This window comes from Bubalus kerabau, chromosome 4 (genome assembly GCF_029407905.1).
Source record: "Bubalus kerabau isolate K-KA32 ecotype Philippines breed swamp buffalo chromosome 4, PCC_UOA_SB_1v2, whole genome shotgun sequence".
NCBI lineage: Eukaryota > Metazoa > Chordata > Mammalia > Artiodactyla > Bovidae > Bubalus > Bubalus kerabau.
In genome coordinates, this window is record NC_073627.1 from 150,146,060 (window position 1) to 150,168,645 (window position 22,586).

General features: G+C 44.0%; 1 long non-coding RNA gene across 1 annotated transcript in view; it reads left to right on the forward strand.

Moving 5' to 3' along the window:
• Positions 1-12,812, forward strand: part of LOC129651687 (uncharacterized) — a 37,598-nt gene extending 24,786 nt beyond the window's left edge. The window contains exons 2-3 of the long non-coding RNA XR_008714273.1: positions 8,853-8,910; positions 12,442-12,812. This is a non-coding gene — a long non-coding RNA (uncharacterized LOC129651687). The remainder of the gene's footprint in view (positions 1-8,852; positions 8,911-12,441) is intronic.
• Positions 12,813-22,586: the final 9,774 nt, after the last annotated feature.

A 22,586-nucleotide genomic window follows, 5' to 3' on the forward strand; every position in this document is an offset into this window, starting at 1 on the left:
CCTCCATTCCCAAACAACTCCCCCAAATACCCCAAATTAACCCAGTCCATTGTGCTATGGGTCACAGGGAGGGAGAGCAAGTCCCTGAGTAATCCCTGAGCCAAATATCACAAAGTTCAAGCTGCCCTGGGGTATGCGTTTCACAGGGAATTGGATCCCTTGACTTTTCCCTAATCCATACATAGTTTGCGTCCATTTCTCCCTGCAGTACCAAAATAAATTGTTCTTGAACTATCCTGGGGGGCAATAATCTGCATCTCTGAAAAGGATAGCTCTTTACCTGGCTACCATGTTTCATCATCTTCACTGGGTCAGAGAGGCCTCGGAAGGGGCTGGGGGCAGGTCCAAACATAGTAGGACCCACACAGAGCCACTTCAGTCCCTTGAGAGAGACAGCTGAATGAGGTTGGGTGTTCATCCCTTCAGAAAAATATTTGAACACAGCTGTTACCCTCCTTCCTGCCACCCATGTGGTTGTGTTTTTAAATATGGCTTGAACTTGAAGCAGTTTCCATTTATAAAAATTCTTTAGCAAAATGCTCTTTCCAATAACAATATTCCCATGTGTGCCTTTTGCCTCTGATATTTTCCTTATAAACGATTCTGCTAAAACAGAGTCCTCTTGTCCTTTGGTTTCTTCTGTCCACAAACAATATTGCCCCCACCATGTGGTTCTGAGACCTCCTGTTTTGGCACAAGAACCCACAAAGTCAGGCTGCCCTCTTTTCAATTCCAGGAGCTTATCTTACACAATTAAGACAGCCCATATGTGCGGCATGCGGCAGGCTGGTGCGTGGCAGCAGCCACCCAGGCAGGGCCACTGGCGCCCTGCAGGAGTGCCTAGGCCTGAGGTCTTCTAGCATCAGTGCACTTTCCCTGTGCCGTTTCTTTCCAGGACTTTCCACTCCAAGAGAAGAGACAGGTTGAAGGCAAGTCATCTTGATAGTTTCTGTCCCCAGATACCGACTATCTCTCGGCCAGTGACCTCAGTACAGTGGCTTCCAACCTTGACTGGCCTTCACACACCAGTCAGGGAAGACTGCAGGGAGCACCCTGACAGGAGGAAGTTTGGAAGCTCCTCGGGTGATTCCAGGGTCCAAGGTTCAGAACTGCTGCCCTAGGTGTCACCTCACAGCACCTCACTTGCCACAATGTAGGGTATCAGACTGAGGCACAAAGTGGAATGGGCGTTTGCCAACTACTGTTTCCATAAAACTGATTATGCCTGTGGAGGTTTGGCTGCCAGGGTAGGCTTCTCACCAGGCAGATGTTTTCTGTCTGCTGCATGGGGATTTGGGTCAACTTAACTCCAAATGGTCTTATCATTAGAACTGTCCAATATTGCTCACTTCCAGAGGGTGACTCCCTCCCAGGCTTAGAGATGAGGAGATCATGGGACACTCTTCTTTTGGTCACTACAAACTTCTGCACATTCATTGAGTTGTGAAATCTAGAGCCATAAACCAGTTAATGTTTTTGTTTCTTTGTTAATGCTGCATTTCTTTCTCGTATGAAGAAAAGAGGGACACAAACAGAAATATATATATATATATACACACAAACACACACATATGTATACATGGCTATGTGTTTACATATTTTATGTGTATAATATATACTGTACATACATATATGAGTATATATACATCTATACATATACACAAACATACTATACACACATATGTGTATGTATAAACACACATGCCTAGAAAAGATTCCAGAATTATAGTGGACGGGTTCTAATTTTGGAATGAGAGACTGGGTAGTCAACATTCCCTCCCAGAAGCAAAGAGAATCCTCAGTGGCAATGCTGGGATTTTTAAGCCAAGGCAAACTATAGTAAGATAGGTTAAGCCCAAAGAAAATTACCTGCAGTTAAACAATGATCAAAAAGCCTTTTTTAAAAAAATCTAAAATGTTCTATAGGGGCTTCCCAGGTGGCTCAGTGGAAAGAACCCACCTGCCAATAGAGGAGACGCATGTTCAATCCCTGGGTTAGGAAAATCCCCTGGAGAAGGGAATGGCTACCCACTCCAATATTCTTGTCTGGGGAATCTCTTGGACAGAGGAGCCTGGCAGGCTATAGTCCATGAGTCGCAAAAGTGTTGGACATGATTAGCTACTAAACAACAACAAAAAATGTTTTATAATAGTGGAACTTGATGAAGTGGACAGAAGCTGTCATTTCAGAGATGGAAATTAAATCTGAAAATGTGAGCCCAAGAACAGGGTGCACAGCCTGGTACCCCTCAGCCTTCCTAGCACTGACAGCACCCAGTGGGAGGAAGTTCTCTCTGCTGGGGGGGAGTGGACCCCAAGTGCCCTGCAGATCTGGTCCTCCTCTTCATCTCGTTCTCATCATCCAGCAAGTGCCCACATCAAACCAGATGCACACTCAATATTAGCTGGAAAAATAAATAAATGAACCAAACACTTTCAAATGTTCATAACTAAAATTATGAATGAGGTTTTAGGTTTAGAAGAAGGTTTCAAAACATTAAGTGTTACTTGCCCCCTCACTTTTCCACACTTCCCCTAACCAATTAAACTATTTTCCTTTCTCATTCTTTCCTCCTAAAGAGCTATTATGACAAACACCTTGATTTATAAGGTCAAAAACTAATCTGAAAAAAGAGTAACCGTGAACTACCTTATATTGGGTTCCACCATTAAGGAGTGTGAAGGTATTTTTTTCTAGAGGTCTGAGTCTCTCCATAAAACAGTTGCCCAACTGGCTGCTTCCTACCTATAAGGTGGGCATTGCAGGGAAACGGGAAAGCTATATGCCCATGCATTTATAGAGGAAAGATATTTTAAATGATTTTCGACCAATAATATTGTAAAAGTGCCCAGGAGACTTGTGATGTGGAGCCAGAAGGAGTCTATGAGGTGAGGTTATGTCTGCCCTAGTCCCCTTTGAAGCACTTAGAAATGTTGCAAATATAGAATAAACCAAATAATCTGGAAAGGTGGAAAAGGCAAGGGTCTTTGCTCTCGGTGACTTGGGTTTGCTTTGTCTTTTGAAGGGAAAGCAGAGTATGTATCTAAGAAAGAAACATTTTAGCATTTTAAGGCAGGCAAGATTTTAAGTGCTAGAGAGGTTTTAAGTTGTTTGGAATCCTAACATTTCCTAGTGACATAGGAATACCAAAGATGTTGCATACTAGATTAATTATTCTTTTTTACATTCTACTGAAACCCCTTATCTCTTGAGAAGCCTCGAGTGACCTGCTTGTTAGTCAGGGATGCGTAGGCCTGATGGAGGCATGGCAGTCTCCTCGTTCTGAGCTAGGACTGAAAAACCAACAGACAGAATTGAAGAGACTTTATTTCTTGCACAGAAATGTTCAGGTTTTTTAATGCGCTGCCTACATTTATAGACCTACTTAGGCCACCCGTAACTTGCAAATAAGACATGCTCAGAAGTTTATAAACAGGTTGTTTGGAACTTGGAAAGCATGCTAGGTCTTATATCCTCTGGCCATAACCTACTTTAAGCCTAGCTGACTCTCCCCTTTGTATTTTATACTCCAGTATCATTGAATTTGCCATTCTTCTAACTGGCTTTCTCTTTCATGCCTCTATGCCTTTGCCCATGCTGTTACCTCTGCCTGGAATTCCCTTCCTCCACTTCTCCAATAAGTGAAAACTTAGTCTCTTTAAAAGCCTGGTGTCACCTTTACTATGAAGCCTTCCTCATTTTTCCTGCTCAGACACTGCCTCACACTTTAGCTTTGAGAGTGTGTAAGTGCACTGAAGTATTATTACTCATCTTTCTACGTGTCTGTCTCCATCACTAGGCTGTGAAACACTTTAGGACAGGAATTATATTTCATTCATCTCTGTCTGTCTGGTGCCTAGTTGGGTACCTCTTTGGTTACTAAAGTAGAAGTAATTAGTAGGAAAGTTCTAGCAAAATGTGGAATAAATGAAGAAAGAAGATATGGGACCCTGGAAACAATGCCTCCAACTCACAAGAGTGGGATGGCAAGTCCAAGGATGGCAGTAGAGCAGCAGATCTTGAGATAAAACAGTAGACGATGAGACCAAGGAACAGAAAGTCTAGGGAGAAAGGACTTTGTGATGCAGAAAAAAAGAGAGCATACCAGAAATGATGGAGACTCAAGGGCAGGGTGGGGGTGGAGAAAAAAGATGAGCTTATAATAATGGCAGATAGTACCAAAAATAAAGGCTGCTTAAAACTCTAGGAAAGAACAAATCCTTGATAAGAGATGGTCTTTATAAGAATAGAAATGGTTCGTTTCTTGTAGCTGCAGTAAATCATAAAAATAGAAAGTTTGATTATTATTAATAATAGAAATAGTGATATATCTATATCAGGACAGACGTGGAGAGGAGATGTAGCTAAGTTAGGGCCAATGAAATCTGAGCCTAAGCTGTTGGTAGGACTTATGGAAAAGCTCCTTAAAAGGTCAGAGAACATGTGGGGGCATTCCTGTCTTCCTTTCCCTTGTCTCCTTTCCAGCCAGATATAGTCTGGGATTTCTACAGTGGCTCTGTAATCATTTGGAATCCAAGTTCTTTCTGTCTTTCTGCTCCCTGTGCCTGGTTTCTCCTATGTGAGAGATAAACAAATCTTTATCTTGTTTAAACAGATTTTGCTGGATCTCTGTACTGGCAGCTGAACACAATCCCTATCTGATACAAAAAAAAAAAAACCCCACAGTGTTTTATTTAGAGATATACAACTAAGCAATCAAAGAAGCCCTTCCCTCTCCAGCTGTGTTAAACAACTTGGGACATGCAGGCGTTGAGGGGAGTGTGTGGGAGGCGTGTGCATACTATTGTCCACTTATGCACCCCCACGTCGAGAGGTGATGAGTGAGCACATGGGGAGCCAAGTCAAGCCCACAGGCCAAGTCAAGGGCTGTGTCCTCACAGCGGCAGCTTTGCTAATTCCTAATAAGATGCATATGTCTGGCTAGTGATTTAAAATGCAAGTTGAATTATGGAATCACTCTTTGGATGAACCTGGGCTGGATGCTGCCTATTAAACTCCAGAGCTGATGTCCTTCCTACCCCTTCAGCCCCACTCCTCTTCCAGTTACGTGTCTCAGCTGCCACAAACTTCTGCATCCCTGCTCTTCAACTCATGCACTAAACTAGTCCCCAACTTAAAATACATATATATATATGTATATATATATATATGTATGTATACATATATATATATATATATGTCTTTATTTATTTGGCTGCACTGGGTCTTAGTTAGCACGCAGATTTTTTGCTGCAGCACACATACTTTTTAGCTGTGGTGAGCAGGCTTAGTTGCTCCACCGCATGTGGGATCTTAGTCCCCTGCATTACAAGGCAGATTCTTAACCATAGGACCACTAGGAAAGTCCAACTTTTTTTTTTTTAACTTGAGAGGGGGTGCCTTTTTTGAAATCATGGAAAATTACTGTATGGACTAGTGGCCCCTATCTCTCATTGCCCTTAAAATCACCTGCCATGGCCAAAGGTGGCCTCCACGGCCTGTCCCCACCATTTCACTGATCTCAAAGGGACTACTCCATGAACTCCATGAACACTCCCTGTGTTCATGTCCCCCAGCCACAGCACACTTCTCTCTTCCACACCTTCCTGAAGCCCATTTCCACCTCAAAACACTTGCACTTGTCCTTCTCTCCCTGGGATATAGCCGCTCACTGATCAGTCACTGGATGTGGGCTGCCTGCCAAAAGGGGATGTGATCTTGAGGGAGGCAGCTCTCTGCCTCTGAGCAGCAGCCCCCAGGGGACCTGACAGCTGAGAGCCATCTGCAGGCAACGCTTCCAGCAGCTTCCTTCTGTAAGAGGAACTGGTGGCACCTCCCAGTAGCCACCACATCTATCTTGTTCATCACTGCATACCAAGTGCCCTTAACAGCACGTGGTCCATGGGAAGTACTCAGTAAGTTTTTGACAGATAGATGAATGTTTCATACAGGTGTTAGTGGCTTCAGAGTCAGCTCATCTCCTTCAAGTCACCATTACATATTACCACTTCAAACCACTTTGCTTAATCTTGAATTTCAGTCCCGACAGGACACGCTTTCTTCATTAATTTTGGAGCAGATCAGGGACAAATCTTCACTATCCCAAGTGCCTTACTGCCACACCTGAGAGCCTGACAGAGACGCACATTATCAAATTCTCCATGGCCCCATTCCCCCAGAGGTACACTGTCTGCTCTCACAGCAACTCCATCTAGCAAGCAGGCTCTCCCTGAGCTCTGCTATGGCATTGGCTTTGGACCTGCTCTTGCATAACGCAAAGCAAAGGTTCTTCTATTCAAGGAATTCCCTTTGGCAAGTCTTGCTCAACCATGTCAGCCTCTCACTCTAACACCTCTGCCTCCCCGAGAATATTCTATTCTAACAAGGTCTTTCATTCAGCATAGAAGATGACTCATCATAGAACACAACGCAGGCCTTCTTCATGTACTATAGCGTCTTTATTCACAGATACGAAAATAAACTCAGGTGAAGAGTAACTTTAAATGTTAAACTTGGGAATTTGAAGGGCATTTTACTAGGAAATTAAAAAAAAGATGGTCAGGAACTTTGATGTTAGATATGATCACGTGACTTGTTCTAGCTATGAGTGGAAGAAATGTGTGTCATTTCTGGACAGAAGCTTTGAGAATCAGTGTAAAATATTCTACGAGTACCCTTTGTCCTGTCTTGATGGTGGTAACAAAAGTCAAGATGGAGCTCCCATCAACCTAGGTCCCCAAGTGACTATGATACCAACATGCAACAGAGTAGCAGTTCAGCAAGAAGCAGACCTTTGTTGTTTCAACCACAGGGATGTGGAAACTGTGTTGCTGAAGCAGACCCTCAGCCATCCTGAGCAGTCAGCACTCTCTGTCTTCCTTGGGCTTCTTTTTCACTCCAATCCTTTGTAAATTCAGATTGACTGGGCTTTCAATGTGTCTCCCACGTTTTATTGCTTATTCCACTTTTCCTGGTCTCTCTCCCGGCCATCCCAGTGATGATCTCTTTTTCTTTAAGAGCTCCCACGTTTCTGCGATTTGTCTGCCTCCACCAGGTATTCAAACACTGGCCCTAGCTTCCCATGCCCGCCTCTTAGTGCTGACCTCTCACAGCAATGCTGCTTCTGGAAACAGCCCAGAAAGAGGAGAGGGCTCATTGGAGCAACTTCCCACCAGTTTCCCCCATCTGATCTCTCACACTCCACCTCCCTTCCTCTCATTAATCTCAGAGGTAATATATTTTCCAGGATAGAGACGGATCCATCTGTCTTGCTTTAAAATTCACATTTGTGACTACATCATTCCTTTTCCCAAGTTCCTGTCCCCACTCCTAACTTCAGGTCATGGTTCTAACTTCCTTTAAAATATGACTCCAAACTCTCTTTGTTCAGGAATCATTTCAGGACTGATTTCACATGAATTGGGTCATTCCTTTGCTTGTTGCCCCCCATCCCCGGAACTTAGCTAATCCTGAGGGCTGTGTTAACATTCTCTTGTTGGTGAGCTCTTTTGTAAATGTGTTCTTTGGATTTCTATGCTGCCTTTTCAGACTAGATTTTACATGTAGGATTAGCAAAAAGAGTTCAGAGCTGAAATACAAGGAGATAAATTAATCTTTCACTTAGAAATATTAAAACAGCTTACTTTAGAAACAATAAAGAAGTCATTTAATTGGAATCTTCTCAGAGGCCAAATCTTCTGTTTAATCAGGAAGTGTGCCAAATTTACAAATCTGTACATCTTAGGCATTCAACAAACATGTTTAACTGGCTTAGGAGACGAATTTTCTGAAGCAATATTTTCAGTTGTTTTTAGTGAGTTACTTTCACAGAAAAATTTTGACACAAGCATTTCATTTCACAACATGGTTGATGCCTGATGCTGTTACTCATCTGTTTGCTTGTTAATTCAATCATTAAAAAGCACTCAATAAACATTTCCTGGGTACATGGCACTCTGTGGGTAAGGCAAGGTACACAAAAGAAAGTAGAAGCCATGGTGCCTGTTTTTGTGGAGCTTGAAATTTATTCATCCAAACAAGAGGAGGAGGGAAAAGAGAAGCAGCTCCAAGGTGCCAGTTGCCTTGCTTCTGGCTAGCTGGCAGACCAGCCAATTTGGACACTGAATTTTACCCAGCGCAACATGTGGCTTCCCACTCTTGATGCCTTTAGATACAGAATAGGGATCAAAGTTCAAAGCCAAGGCAGAGGCCATGTTGGGTTTCCCAGGTGGTGCTGGTGGTAAAGAATCTGCCTGCCAATGCAGGAGATGAAGGACATGTGGGTTCCATCCCTCGGTGGGGAAGATCCCCTGGAGTAGGAAATGGCAACCCGTTCCAGCATTCTTGCCTGGAAAATTCTATGGGCAGAGGAGCCTGGCAGCCTACAGTCCATGGGACCACAGAGAGTCAGACATGACTAAGTGACTAAGCACAACACACACAGGGGCCATGTTATTAAACCAAGTAAAGAGTGTTCATTGGAAAGACTGATGCTGAAGCTGAAGCTCCAATACTTTGGCCACCTGATGTGAAGAGCTGATTCATAGGAAAAGACCTTTATGCTCAGAAAGATTGAAGGCAGGAAGAGAAGGGGACGACAGAGGATGAGATGGTTGGATGGCATCACCGACTCAATGGACTTGAGTTTGGGCAAGCTCTGGGGGTTGGTGAAGGAGAGGGGAGGCTGGTGTGCTGCAGTCCATGGAGTTGCTAAGAGTCAGACATGACTTAGCAACTGAACAATCAACAACAACAACAACAACAAAAATTTAAGCTATGGTTGGTCTCCTTTGCTTTCTTCACTGCATTTGCTAGTACCATTTAATAAGTTCCATTTTTTTGAATATCATAGACACAGTTTGGGATGACTGCCTGGACAACAATGATTTCCTCGGTCCCTCTTTTGAAAGGTGAGCATGTGATCCAGAGGAGGGCACTCCAGGTAAGTCAGGTCCCTGAGCACAGTGAGGAGCATAGGTGAGGACACAATCTGAATGGAACTCACCAGAGACCTTCTTGGAATTTGTTGAATTGGGACCAGGAGAGAGAAACCCTGTTTTTCTCTCTACTTGTGCAATGTCAACATATGTATCAGGAGCTACTGGCAGTCACAGTGACAGGTTTGTGAGACAGCTAGAGTGGGACAGGAGGAACCCAACGAACCGAGGAATCAGGGGGTCCTCACTGCACTCCCACTCCCCTCACCCTCCACCCCCCGCCCCGTCCTCCTCCTGGCTTGGTTACACAAACCAGCCAAGCAACCTCCCCTTCTTTTTTTTCTTTCATAAATAAGTTCAAACTGGGCTTCTATCACTTTCAACCTAACCATCTTGTTTTTTGTTTTGGCCTCACAATTCAGCTTTTAGGATCTTATTTCCCCAACCAGAGATTTGAAACTAGGCTCCCAGCAGTGAAAGCACAAGAGTCCTAAGCCTTGTACCACCAGAAAACTCCCTCAAACTAACAGTTTTGATTAACTGTACAGACTAAGATGTGCTCAACACTGTACACAGTCTCACTTAATCCTCACAAAAAACCTAGGGGATAGTAATTGTTAATTCCATTTTAAATTAGATGAAGAGACAAAAATTCCAGGAGATTATACCTCACTATAAAAGCACCTTCCCTGCTTTTTAAAAAAATTTTTAATTGATATGATTTTGTTAAATTTGATTTGGTTTTTTAAAATTTAGTTGACTTACAATGTGTTAATTACTGCTGCTACTGCTGCTGCTGCTGCTGCTAAGTCGCTTCAGTCGTGTCCGACTCTGTGCAACCCCATAGACGGCAGCCCACCAGGCTTCCCCGTCCCTGGGATTCTCCAGGCAAGAACACTGGAGTGGGTTGCCATTTCCTCTTCCAATGCATGAAAGTGAAAAGTGAAAGTGAAGTCGCTCAGGCGTGTCTGACTCTTAGCGACCCGATGGACTGCAGCCTTCCGGGCTCCTCCATCCATGGGATTTTCCAGGCAAGAGTACTGGAGTGGGGTGCCATTGCCAATTACTGGTGTACAGCAAAGTGATTCAATTGTATGTATCTATATTCCTTTCTAGTATGGTTTATTATGAGATATTGAATATATAGTATGTGCTATACAGTAAGACTTTGTTTAGGTCCTTTAGTAGGATCTGTTTTATATGTAGTACTATTGTATATCTGCTGATCTCAAGCTGTTAATTTATTCCTCCCTGAAATCCTGTTCCCCTTTTGTAACCATACGTTTGTTTTCTGTTTTTGTAAGTAAGTTCATTTGTATCATATTTTAGAATCCACAGATAAGTGATATAAAATGATATTTGTCTTTCTCTTTCTGACTTAACTTCACTTAGTATGATAATTTCTAGGTCCATCCATGTTGCTGCAAATGGCATTATTTCATTATTCTTTATGACTGAGTAACATTCCATTGTATATATACCTGTGGGGAGAGAGAGCAAATTAGCCAAGATGGTTTGTTCAGTCTCTCTCACCCCATGTTTCATAAATAATGACCATGTAGCAGCTGAGATCATTTGTAGCACTGTTCATGCACATCACTAGGTACTCGCTTGTCACAAGCTACTTTGTGCTGTAGGGATATATGAGCTCCACCTAGAAAGCAGCAGCATTACTGCTTCATCAGGGCTGTGTCTATTGCATCAGCCAGGAGAGGAGATAATATAGCATGTCTGCTGCCATGACTGCTGCGCCAGCCAGGAGAGAGGCTGTGTTCTGGCTGTTGTGCCAGCCAGGAGAGAATAAACGTGTCTGCAGTTCCTACTGCTCCTCGAGTCTCCTTCCAGCCTCTTAGCTCATGCCTTGCCTACCCTGGGTTCAACAAACAATATGCACAGTGAGATATAGCAAGACAGTTGGCGTCAAGAGCAGGATCAGCAATACAATACCACATCTTTTTATTCATTCATCTGTCAATAAACATTTAGGTTGCTTCCATGTCTTGGCTATTGTACATAGTGTTGCTATGAATGTTGAGGAGCATGTATCTTTTCGAATTAGAATTTCTTCTGGATACATGCCCAAGAGTAGAATTGCCATATCATAGGGTAACTCTGTTTTGAGCTTTTGAGGAATCTCCATACTGGTTTCCATACTGGTTTCATACATTCCCACCAACGGTGTAGGAACACCTTCCCCGCTTTTTACTAAACAGCCTCTATTTTATTGAATTTTTCAAGTTACATTCCTTCATTTAAAGGTGCCTAAATGGCCTCTTATGCCCTCTATCATTTCTTTTTTAATTTCCCCTGTTTATTCATGAGATACTTCCTTTAACTTTTGTCTCATTCAAAACAACATATATTGAGCAATTACAATGAACCAACTGCTGTGCTAGATTCTGCGGGCACCATAGTGAGTCGATGGACACACTTGGCATCTGCTCAAAGCCGAACATCCAAAGGAGAAGAGAGATAGCCATGCAGCCATAGTCTAGGTTGCTGTAAAGGGTGATGGAAGCCCACGTGAGGGGCATTTGTTCTAGAAGGTCAGGAAGGGATTTCCAGAGAAGGAAAGCTCCAAAGCAACAACTGAAAGATATCTCTTTCTTTTTGTTCCTTACTGTTTATCTCTAATTACTATTTTTCATCACCTTTATTTCACTTGGCATTTGGTATTTTTTCTTATACATGTTCTTCCATTTGTATCTTTTAGACCTGAATCCAATAAACATTTATGGAGCATCTGCTGTGGGTTAGAGGCTGCCCTAGGGCAAATTGATAGACTAATAGGGGAGATAGTGGTACAGAACATGTCAGTGACTCCCGACCTTCTGATGAAAATTGTTCAGGATGCTGGCAAAGCACAGACAAAGGATCCTTCCTCCCTGTGATGCTCTGCTCTGCACAGCCCTTTCTCTGTGGCTCCTTCATCTCCTTTCTCTCTTTCCCGGTCCATCTCTGCTGCGTTTCCCAGTTTATTCCCACCCTTGTTAACGCTCTTCGTTTTCACATTTATAGAGCTCACCACTCTGCTCATTTCCTAATCCTTTCATTTTTTCAAGTGAGGAATATAAAAATAAAGCAGTCAATTTTATTCTATTTTTCATCAGGTATGAAAAACATACTTAGGCCAAAAGGCATAAAATATGCCACTCTGAGATTTGATTTTGTTGAACTGCAAGAAAGTGTTCGTTCGTCTAACCCCTCTGTCAGTTTCACGCCTTAGTTTGCCTCCTCTGTGTTTCCCCCATTCATTTAATTCATGCTGTTGCTTTTATTCTTTAAAGTTCTGTTTTCTCTTAATCTCTTCTGAAAGTGAACAAATGAATGAATGATTACTGAAAAGGATATTTGGGGTATGCAAGAAGGGATAAAGAGGATATGGGATCGACTTTGCCCTACTTAGTCTATGGTTCGTTTATTTTTCTCTGTCCTTGGTTTCTGTTAGTTTGGCTCCTCCCTGGTCTCTATTGTTTAATTAAGGTTCCTTGCCTCTTCCCACAGGCTCCTGCTTGCACTGCGTTGCTTAAGTTTGTTTCTGAGACAAGAGCTGCTGACTCCAAATCTGCAACATAACTGATGAGGAAGAAAGAACAGCTCGTTTTAATGAAGTTCATGTCATCTATGTAACTTTGGTGTCTCCATAAAATTCTTCCTGGTATTTAAAAGAGTTGATAGCTGAGATAAGATTTTTTAAATATCAGTATTAACAAAACCCAGGCCTCAATGCAGCATAATCCAATGGAAATTATATGCAAAGCAACAGCCCCACCAGGGTTCACAAGCCACAGCTGAAATGTTATTATTGTGCAATGAAAATCTACAGCTTCCTCACTATGGAATCAGGACATGAACTTTAACAAAGTCACACTCTGCTCTTCTACAACCCCAAGGACAGCCTAATCAGACCACAATACATAAGAACTCTCTTTTCTTTCCTTTATTTTCTTTTACTTTCTTCTCTCTTATGAAAATAAAACTTTAAACTCAAAATTGACAGCAAAAAAATTAAAAAAAAATTTTTTTTTAATTTCGTTTCCTTTAAGAGAAAATCATTGTCTTTACTATGCCACCGACGGCTGAGTGTGAAGTGGTGTTAAATCTCACTTACAGCTTCTAAGTCAGGGCATTTGCTTTGTATCCTATTGGAATTAAATTATACCAGCGTCCAGAAATCTAAGCAGGGAATGTGGAGGAAGAGGAGGTAGAGGAAGGAGGCAGGAAGGAGAAGGAAGGAAGCAGAGAGAGGAGAGAAAGCAAGAGGGAGAAGAATTTCTTAAGAAAAGGAACTTCTTAAGCCATCAGGACTGCAAAGGGGGATTCAGTTGGTTTGAAAACTATTCAGAAATGTTTTACCTCCAGGTCAGATGGAGCAGCTGCTATTTTGGGCAAAGGAAATTGTGGTCACTTAATTGACATGATAGAATCACATGATAAATCACTTAGTTATTGTCTTACAATCTGATAGCTCAGCTGGTAAAGAATCCACCTGCAATGCGGGAGACCTGGTTTCTATCCCTGGATTGGAAAAATCCCCTGGAGAAGGGAAAGGCTACCCACTCCAGTATTCTGGCCTGGAGAATTCCATAGACTGTATATAGTCCATGGGGTCGCAAAGAGTTGGACACAACTGAGTGGCTTTCACTTTCACTTTCACTTACAATCTGAGTTGGAAGGGGTGGGGAAGGTCTTTGAGCCCCACTGGCCATCTCATCTTGAAATCTTTCTCCTTCCATCCTCATCAAGAACTAGAATTTTAATCATTTTGTTCACTTCTTTTTTCAGTTTTTGGAACTCAATTCTTAATCTCTTCTAGGATTTATTCTTTCCTAGATATTCACGACAACTTTGCTCTCCTATTTCTAGGATATTTGGTGTTAGCTATTTTTCCCTACTCCTACTTTTCCTGGAGTTTTTCAAGTGATGTGCTCACCTCTCCAGGTTGTCACCCTCTTCCTTTTTAGGTGACTTGCTCTGAGCCCAGTCACCCACATTTTCCAGAATCCTGGAAAGCACAGTCATTGTTGCTTGTAATCATGGAAATGACTACCCTCTAGAGATGAGCACCCTGGTTCTCACCTTGTATTCAGAAGATAATGCCAAGGTAAATCATTCCTAAATGATAACTAGTCATGGGGATTACCCTGGCCATGATGCTGGAGAGATGCCTGGAAGACTTACCTCAAGCTCACTTGGATAAACAATCATTTACCTTTCTGCACATCTCATATCATTGGGAAGCCAAGAATTTCACTGGCCAACACTTCCAAGATATTAATCAGTGTCATCTAAGTATTTAAGGAAAATGCTCAGGGTAATGCACTGACCGTGTAGGACATAAGGAAATCAAGAGCAGAAGTGAATCCGCCCACCCTTCTGTGGTTATATAGGTCAAGGCATAAGCCTTGAGAGGGTCTCCCTTGACAACAGCATGGCAAGGTGGTTAGTCAGCCTCTGAGCTTAGACTGCTTTGGTTTAGATCCAAGTTCTGCTGCTGACTATCAAGATGACCTAGACAAGTTACTCAAACTCCCAGAGCTTCCATTACATCATATGTAAAATGCTTCAAAGAGTGTCTGATACATCGTAGGTGATTAATTCATGCTTGCTATTTTTATCATTGCCACTTTCATCACCTTTGGATCAGTTTTTGAGCTTTGTTAATGAATAATTAAATAAACTGCACATTCATTTGTACCAAATAGCAGTTATCAAAATAACTAATTCACCTTTGCAGAGTACCAGCTATGTGCCCACCAGCTGAAAACTGTGATAAGGGCCCGGCAGGCACCAGTATTTAATGTTTTCAATGATGTTAAGAAGTAGGGGATAGAATTACCATCTTTCTACATGGAGGGAATGGAGAGTCAGGGATAGTAATCAACTACCCAAGGCCATTCACTAGTGTCAAAAAAGGCTGTTTATTTGTACCCAGCTCTCCAGTGCCATAGCCCATGCTCACACCACTATGAGTTCCTGTCTTCCTATACATCAGCTCACAGGCAAAGCTGAGCTCCATACATTGGGCATTATTGAAATTTAGCAAGGACCAAATTGTTTGTGGATCTGTGTCTGTTGTGTGTGTTTGCTTAAATCAGATTTATCAATTAAGAAAAACATCTTAAGCATTTCTTTTTCAGACAATAGATCAAGCCTATAAGACAGATGCCTAGAGAGCCCTTTACAAAACTCTGCACTAGCAAAATCACGCCCAGAGTGAAAGGGGGCTCCCACCCTGAGTCTCCATCCCCTTGTTCATCCTTGCTGGCTCTTGCACTTGGCTCTCATACTCAAGATTAATTTGTTCTGATTGTTAGCATAGCTACTGCATCTGTTCTCAAATAACAAATTCCACCTCAATTCTTCACTTTTCTCCTGGGTTGTTCAGAACACCATTGGTATCAAATCACGGGGGGACTGAGAGTTTGTGTGAGGAGAAACAATGCTTTTTTCAAAGTGAGGTTAACACATGGAAAGACCATTTCATGAGTGATGAGTGTACTTGTTTCCTGCTGCTGCTGTTATAAGTTACCACAGACTTAGATGCTTAAAACAACACAAATTTATTATCTTATAGTTTTGGACACCAGCAGTCCAAAATGGGTCTCCTGGGCTGAAATCAAGGTGTCGGCAGGGCTGCGTTCCTTCCGGAGGCTCCAGGGGAGAATTCATTTCCTTGTTTTTCCATCTTCTAGAAGCTGTCACGTTCCTTGGCTCTTGGCCTTTTCCTGCCAGAAATTGCATCTCTCCAACCTCTGCTTCCATTGTCAGATCTCCTTCTATGACTTCTCCCTCTTTAACTTATGAGTCCATTGGCCCACGAGGATAAACTCCCCATCTCAAGCTCCTTAACTTTGTCACACCTGCAGAGCCTGCTTTGTCATGTGAGGTAACATATTCACAGTTTCTGGGGAACTTCTCTGGGGGTCATTATTCTACCCACTGCAGTGGGTATTCCATCTGTTCAGGGTCTGGGGACTCTCACTATAACCACTGTGAAGGTGCCTGTACTGTGGGACCTTCCCTCATGCTGGGAAGGAGCTTATAGGACTCTTCCCTCCCTGTAAGGCCCAATGTAAGCATTGGGTCCATATGCCTTTCCTGAAAGGCCTTGCTGAATGCCTTAAAGTTGGGAATGAGGGATCCACATGGAGCCTCCATCAAAGCAGTTGTATCAAGGAGGAACAAAATATTTCTGCCTGTTTGCTCTCTCTGCTTCCGTGGGCTCAGAAGAAGGGAGCGCTGAAGGCAGGGTCTCACCACCATTTTTACAGTGTGACTCAATGGCCTATCTCCCAGGTGTCTCAGAAGGCCCAAAGCCCTGACTGAAGACAGAATACAACAACTCGTGCACCTGTCTGCCAGGGGGCTATGTTAGTCAGGAAGATCGAGCCTATGACCTGACCCCCTTGATGACCACACTGAGGCCTTCCCTGGTGACTGGTCTGGGGAAATGCAGAGCACCAGCCTTTCTGGGAAACATCAGAATGGTCTTTTCCCAGCCAGTCCATTATTTACCTGCCCTGTACTAGTAAACAGGGCTTCCCTGGTAGCTCAGATGGTAAAGAATCTTCCTGGAATACAGGAGACCTGGGTTTGATCCCTGGGTCAGGAAGATCCCCTGGAGAAGGGAATGGCAACCCATTCCAGTATTCTTGCCTGGAGAATCCCATGGTCAGAGGAGCCCGGAGGGCTACAGTTCATGGGGGTCACAAAGAGTCAGACATGACTGAGAGGCTAACACTTTCACTTGACTTTGCTTTTGTACTAGTAAACTATCCTGAGGCTGTTTCAACAATTTTGCTTTTTAAATGAGTGAGACCTCTGTTCATGATGTGTTGTGGTTGTCATATCACTGGCGTACGGATGATCCTAACTGGGAATGAAATTGTCATCTACTTACCCATCTGTCATAGGACTTAGAGCTTAAGAAATGGACATACAGGCTAAATCCCACTGTCATGAATAGAGTTACAGCAAGTCTCAGTGGACCCAAAATATTTCGAAAAACTTGTGTCCCCTTGGAACTTTCTGCATGTGTTTTATCTGTAAGCTTAGCACATCCATGGTCAGAGACCAGCTTCAAGCTCTGCATAAATAAATAAATAGATTCTCACTCCTGCCCTGGAAACTGCTTGGCTGCATCTGGGATTCTATTACTATCTGTCTGGGCTTCTGCAGCCTCTGTTTGGTGTTGGTCACACAGCCCTGCCCTGTGGCGGCTCTGTTCTTGCTAGGAGGTTGCGTTTGTTGGAGGCAGGCTGCTGGACCACACAAGAACTGTGAATAAACTGTTTATTCCACACTGGTATTCAGGCCGGTACACCCACTGTGGTCCAAACTCCACCTTAATGAGCGGATCTCTGCAGCTAACACCCCCTAATCAGGTACCTCAAAACCGGCTGGAGTTTCTTTCTTTTGTCTGGCAAGTGCTTTCCTTTTCATCCTGTACCCTTACATCCTAACTGCTCATCCTTCCTGAATTTTCCGTTCAGTCATTCTGAAAAAGCAAAGAAATTCAAATGCTGGACCCACCAAGTAGCTTTAAGTAGTTTCTTTCATTTCTGTATCAAAGGCACCCAAGACTGTGTTCTAAGCAACCCGCTGAATATGAGACGCTACTCTGAGGGAAAAGCCAATTATTATTTCTCAGGTAGGGCAATGCTAAGGGGCCATGAACCAACAGCAAAGGGAAGCCAGCCACCATTTTCCTTTCTAGAAGGTGTTTGATCACATCTACTTTGTCACTCACAAGTGCCAGGAAACTTCTTCAGAAACAGAGTATGAGGCCAAGCCCCCTGGCCAGTGAGAAAGAAAGACCTCTGTGGCTTGCCCCCTTGGGAGAAGAAAACTGAGATCTAGAGCCATCAGGCCCCCGCTGACACCCCACCCCCACCTCCCTTAGTGCCTCCCTCAGCCATTTCAGGGATGCTGACAGCCATAAGAAATCAGGCCTGTTAGCAACAGGAAAGATCACAGGCCTCGATTCCTGTTGAGCTCCTCCAATAACAGCTGGCATCTGGCTCACCATCCCAGACGAATGCAGGCCCTGATTTATGGGGCGGCTCGGGTCAGGGAGTGGGCCATGCACATTGCCCTTTCCCCCACAAACACTCCAGTGGGCCAGGGCCTGGGAGAGGGCTATTGCAGGTCATCAGCAAATCCTGGGGGTAAAACAATGCAGAGGTTATTAAAGGGAGCCGAGAGGGGACCAATGTGAACTATTCCAAGCATGGTTATCTTCTTCTGCACAGTTCAAAGTGTATATACCCTAATGCATTTCAGCAGCTAATAAAAGTACTGGAGGGGCTGTTTTTCTTCTCTTTTTTGGAAACCATAGTGCTTATAAATTATAGGATAGAGTAGTGTGAAAGATACATAGTGGCTTTGAAACAGCGCTGACAACCTTAAACTAATTGATCATAAAAGGAAGTCAACTGCAATAGATGATGAACCATTTATCTAACCAAAAATAGATGGTTCCCCTCTGAGGATAAGAAGAAAGAAAAACCTAAAATCAGGGGTGAGCATGGAGGAATAAATGTAACATTTTTAATGCTTTGGTTGCAGGCTCCCAAACCAGAGGCACTGCAGATGTGGAAGACCAGGATGGCAGGGCCACTCCTATAAACACAGAGTAAGTCCAGACTACCACATCAGCCCACAGGCAAGCTGATCAAAAGCTTTATCTCATCTTTCCCCAGATGAAAATTTCACCAGAACCCTCACTTGCTAGCCATTAAGGCCCTTTAGCTTTTATTGTGCTAAAATGGAATTGGCTGGAGATGGTAATTAAATTGCACTGATATAGGCTAATGGGGTGTGTGTGTGAGAAGAACATAGACAAAGACTTAGGGAACTGATGATGTTGTACAATAAATGTTAAAAGATGCAGCCATGTGGTCATGTAGCTTCCACACTTAGCAGTAAACATATTCATGGAAAACAGTATTGCTGGAGACTCTCTGGAGAATGTGCTTTAATAAACAGGCAAGGTCCTCGGTACATCATATGGGGCTTTCACCCAAGAAACTGATAAAGCATTAGAAAATGGTTTACTCTTTCAAATAAACACTTCTCAAGCCATCTTGTGCTCTGCTGTGCTTAGTTGCTCAGTCGTGTCCGACTCTTTGCGACTCCATGAACTATAGCCCGCCAGACATCTCTGTCCATGGAGATTCTCCATGAAAAGAATATTGCCAAACCCTCCTCCAGGGGATCTTCCCAACCCAAGTCTCCCGCAATGCAGGCAGATTTTTTACCATCTGAGCCACCAGGGAAGCCCAAAGATACTGGAGTGGGTAGCCTATTCCTTCTCCAGGGGATCTTCCCAACCCAGGAATCAAACCAGGGTTTCCTGCATTGCAGGCAGATTCTTTACCAGCTGAGCTACCAGGGAAGCCCAAGCCATCTTGTAAATTTGTTTAAAGGCAATCACTTTTTCAAAAAAGGAATAACAAAAGGGAAGCTCTAGTCTGGTGTTTGAAATCCAGTTACTTCACTTTATCAGAACTTTACTAGATGCAGGTTTGTATGAGGGCAGGTTGGAAAAGCATTCAAAAGGGGTGTGACCCAGGCTTCTCACTATTTCCCTTTCTCCCCACCCCGCCCAACCCCTCCAAACCCTCTGAGCTTCAAACCTGACCATGAGAGTTTATCATCCATTGGTTACTATAGCACTCCTCTGCTATGACGTGCCTCCAGCAGGCTCCTCACTGACAGCTTGATCAAGACCACAGCACAGGATACAGCATCCAAGGCCCTTCTTTGTGCCCTTGGCCTCACTGCATTGCTGGGAGGGGTCGTGTTCTCACTGCTATGCAGCCATATTGCTAGACAGTGGTCATTCATGCCCTGCCATACCTCCCTGACTCCCCACCTGGAGACCGTGTGTCCTGGATGCAGCCCAGCAGTGGCCAGTTCTCACTCTGGGTCCTCAGCAGATTTCACCATCACGTGGGACTATGGTGCTTTGCTCACAGTTTAATGCCCCATCTCGAGTGCATGACCTGGCTGCCCTCATCTTTGGCCCCCCAAAATGAGCCCCCCCCAGGGGTCATCTCATCTAGAGAACAGTAAACAGTGTTTCCTCCGTGTAGGAGAAAGAGGCGGAGTGAATGAATGAAGAGGGAGCTGGGTCCAGGTCACTCAGCTAACGACCTGGAGATTCAGGGCAGTTTTTCTGCCTCAAGCCCAGCCTTGCCTCACAATGTGCAGTCATTTATTTTCACTAGACCTGGTAGACAGCCTGTTCCCCTATACCAAAATACAGTCTGGCTCAAGAGCTCCTCTAAGAGGCAGGTTTTCTGAGTTTGAGTTTAGGTTCTGCCGGATATGAACAGGGAACTGGGAATAGTAAGAATACCCATCCCAGGAGGTTGCTGCAAGAGTTAAATGACATAATATATGCAAAGTTAGTAATCTGGCACAGAGTAAGAGCTCAATAAATGTTAGCTACATATATGTTATTAGCTACTAATTACTTGTACCATTGCTCATATGCAAAATAAACTGTTTTCCCATTCAGCCACGGTACATAAATCTTACAAATAAGGATCCTGTCCCCAGAATGACAAATCTCGTTCCTTCATATTTCCTTATTTCTAATGTTCTTCCCACATGTATTTTACCCCCACGTAATAAGGAATTTGCTATAGAGTCCTTCTCATCACAGAAACTGCATCTCCCAGACTATTTCTTTCACCGAGAAATGGAGCCCATAAAAAAGTGTTTCAGTTTAGATACTTTTTCACGCCTGGAAACTTTGACCACTGTATACCCTGATGGCCTTCCAGCTCACTGAGGTCACGGTAGGGTGGGAGGAAGTATCCCCATCCCTCATCCACCTCGGTGACCCCTAACCAACAACCCTGTCCTCCTGGGCTGTGAGGTCAGGTCCTGAGAGCAGAGCCTGTGCACATCTCAGGGCCTGTGTGTTCCCCGGAGGCTGGAAAAGCACCCAGTCATGTAGACACTTAATGAACACTTGAATGAATGAGTTGAATGACCAAACATTGTTCAAAGCAGACCCGCCTGCCCCTGGCACATACACACGGAGATACTCTGTGGCAGGGAAGGTGGCAGGTGGGCTGAGAGAAATCCCCATCTCTTTCTCCCACCCAGAATCCCTCAAGCAGACCCTTGAAGGAGTACGTTGTCCCCACGGAGGCTCCCCTCCCCTTGAGGTTCCCGTCAGAAAGCCTGGTCCTGAGGTTTTAATGCTGGGAATTGTTTGGTGTGTGCAGTACTGCCAGAATTCAGATTTCAAAATTCTCCACCATCAACTCCAGCCAGTGTCAGATTGGGAGATTTACCAATGGGTGTCTTTTCGCTGTACAGCAAGAAGGACTGTTTACATTGCTGAACTGAATGCTCTTTGGTGTCCATGGTGAAAAAAGACCCAGGGCTTGGGAGTGGGGCTGGGAGGGTAGAAGGATCTCCTGCCAGGTAGAGGGTCCACGTGGCTCTGGGGACTTCTGGAGCCGAGGGGGACCTCATCTGCCTGCTCCAGACCGAGCACGTCTCCCCTGGGACTGAGGCTTCTCGCCTCTTCCTTCCTCTTTTCCTTTGTCTTCCCTTCTCATCCCTTCCCTTGACTTCTCTGACCTGGAACCCGATAAAAGCTGCAGGAAATATTTGGAAACCAACCCTCCCCAGGTGTTCATCGTATGCAAAAGATTGTTCTGTCTGGCACAGCTGCTACCAGTGCGGCTTCTCCTGGCCAACTGAAGACTGTGATTTATCATCCTAGGCATACACAGTAGTAAATAAATGACAAAAAAGCCTTTTTCCCCTGGCAACCACTCAGCCTCAAGATAATTGACTTGTTCTTTTCTCCTCCCTCTTCTTACCAACCACAAAGCAGTGACATTCTCTGATAAATGAGCTGCCATGACTGTCTTGCTGACAGGTGTTTCACATAAAAGATGAGCTATCCCATGAAGACGTAAGGCAGATGTTGAAAACTGGAAGCTCAAGGGTCAATTTGCCCGATGCAACATGACTATAAAGGTCAAGCTCACACTGAAGAAGCAGAGACTTCACATGAAAATTCATAGTTTGCTCTTTTGGAAATTGAGAGGTCTTCTGGAGAGGGTGGATCTACCATTTCACCTGGCAGTAGCTGCCTGGGCATGCCTGCCCCAAAAGTTGTGGGTCTCACACTTCCTTTTATGTCTCTGAGACCAAGGGTGAATGTCAGTTGCCATTTATCATTGTGTTTGCTGCTTTTCCAACAGCATAGACAGATTGAAGATGGCTGCAAATTCATTATCATTCTGCCCATGGAAAAGTGAAGTAGATTTCCCCTCCTCTTGAATCAGGCTGTCCTGTGACTTGCTCTGTCCAATAGAATGTGGTAGAAGTGAGGCCATATAACTTCAGAAACTGGACCTTCAGATAACCAGTCTCTGCTTGCACATACTTGGAACACTCCCTCTTAGAACTCAGCTCTCACACTGTGAGAAGCTCACACCACTCATAGAGACTGTCTGGAAAGAACTGGAACATTCCATTCCACAACACCAACTGAGGTCCCTGCCAAGAGCCAGCCCAACTGTTAGCCATGTAAAAGTGAGCAACCTTGGACACTCCTGCCTACTTAAGCCCCCAGATGACCCCTGCCCTGGCTGACACCATATGGAGCCAAA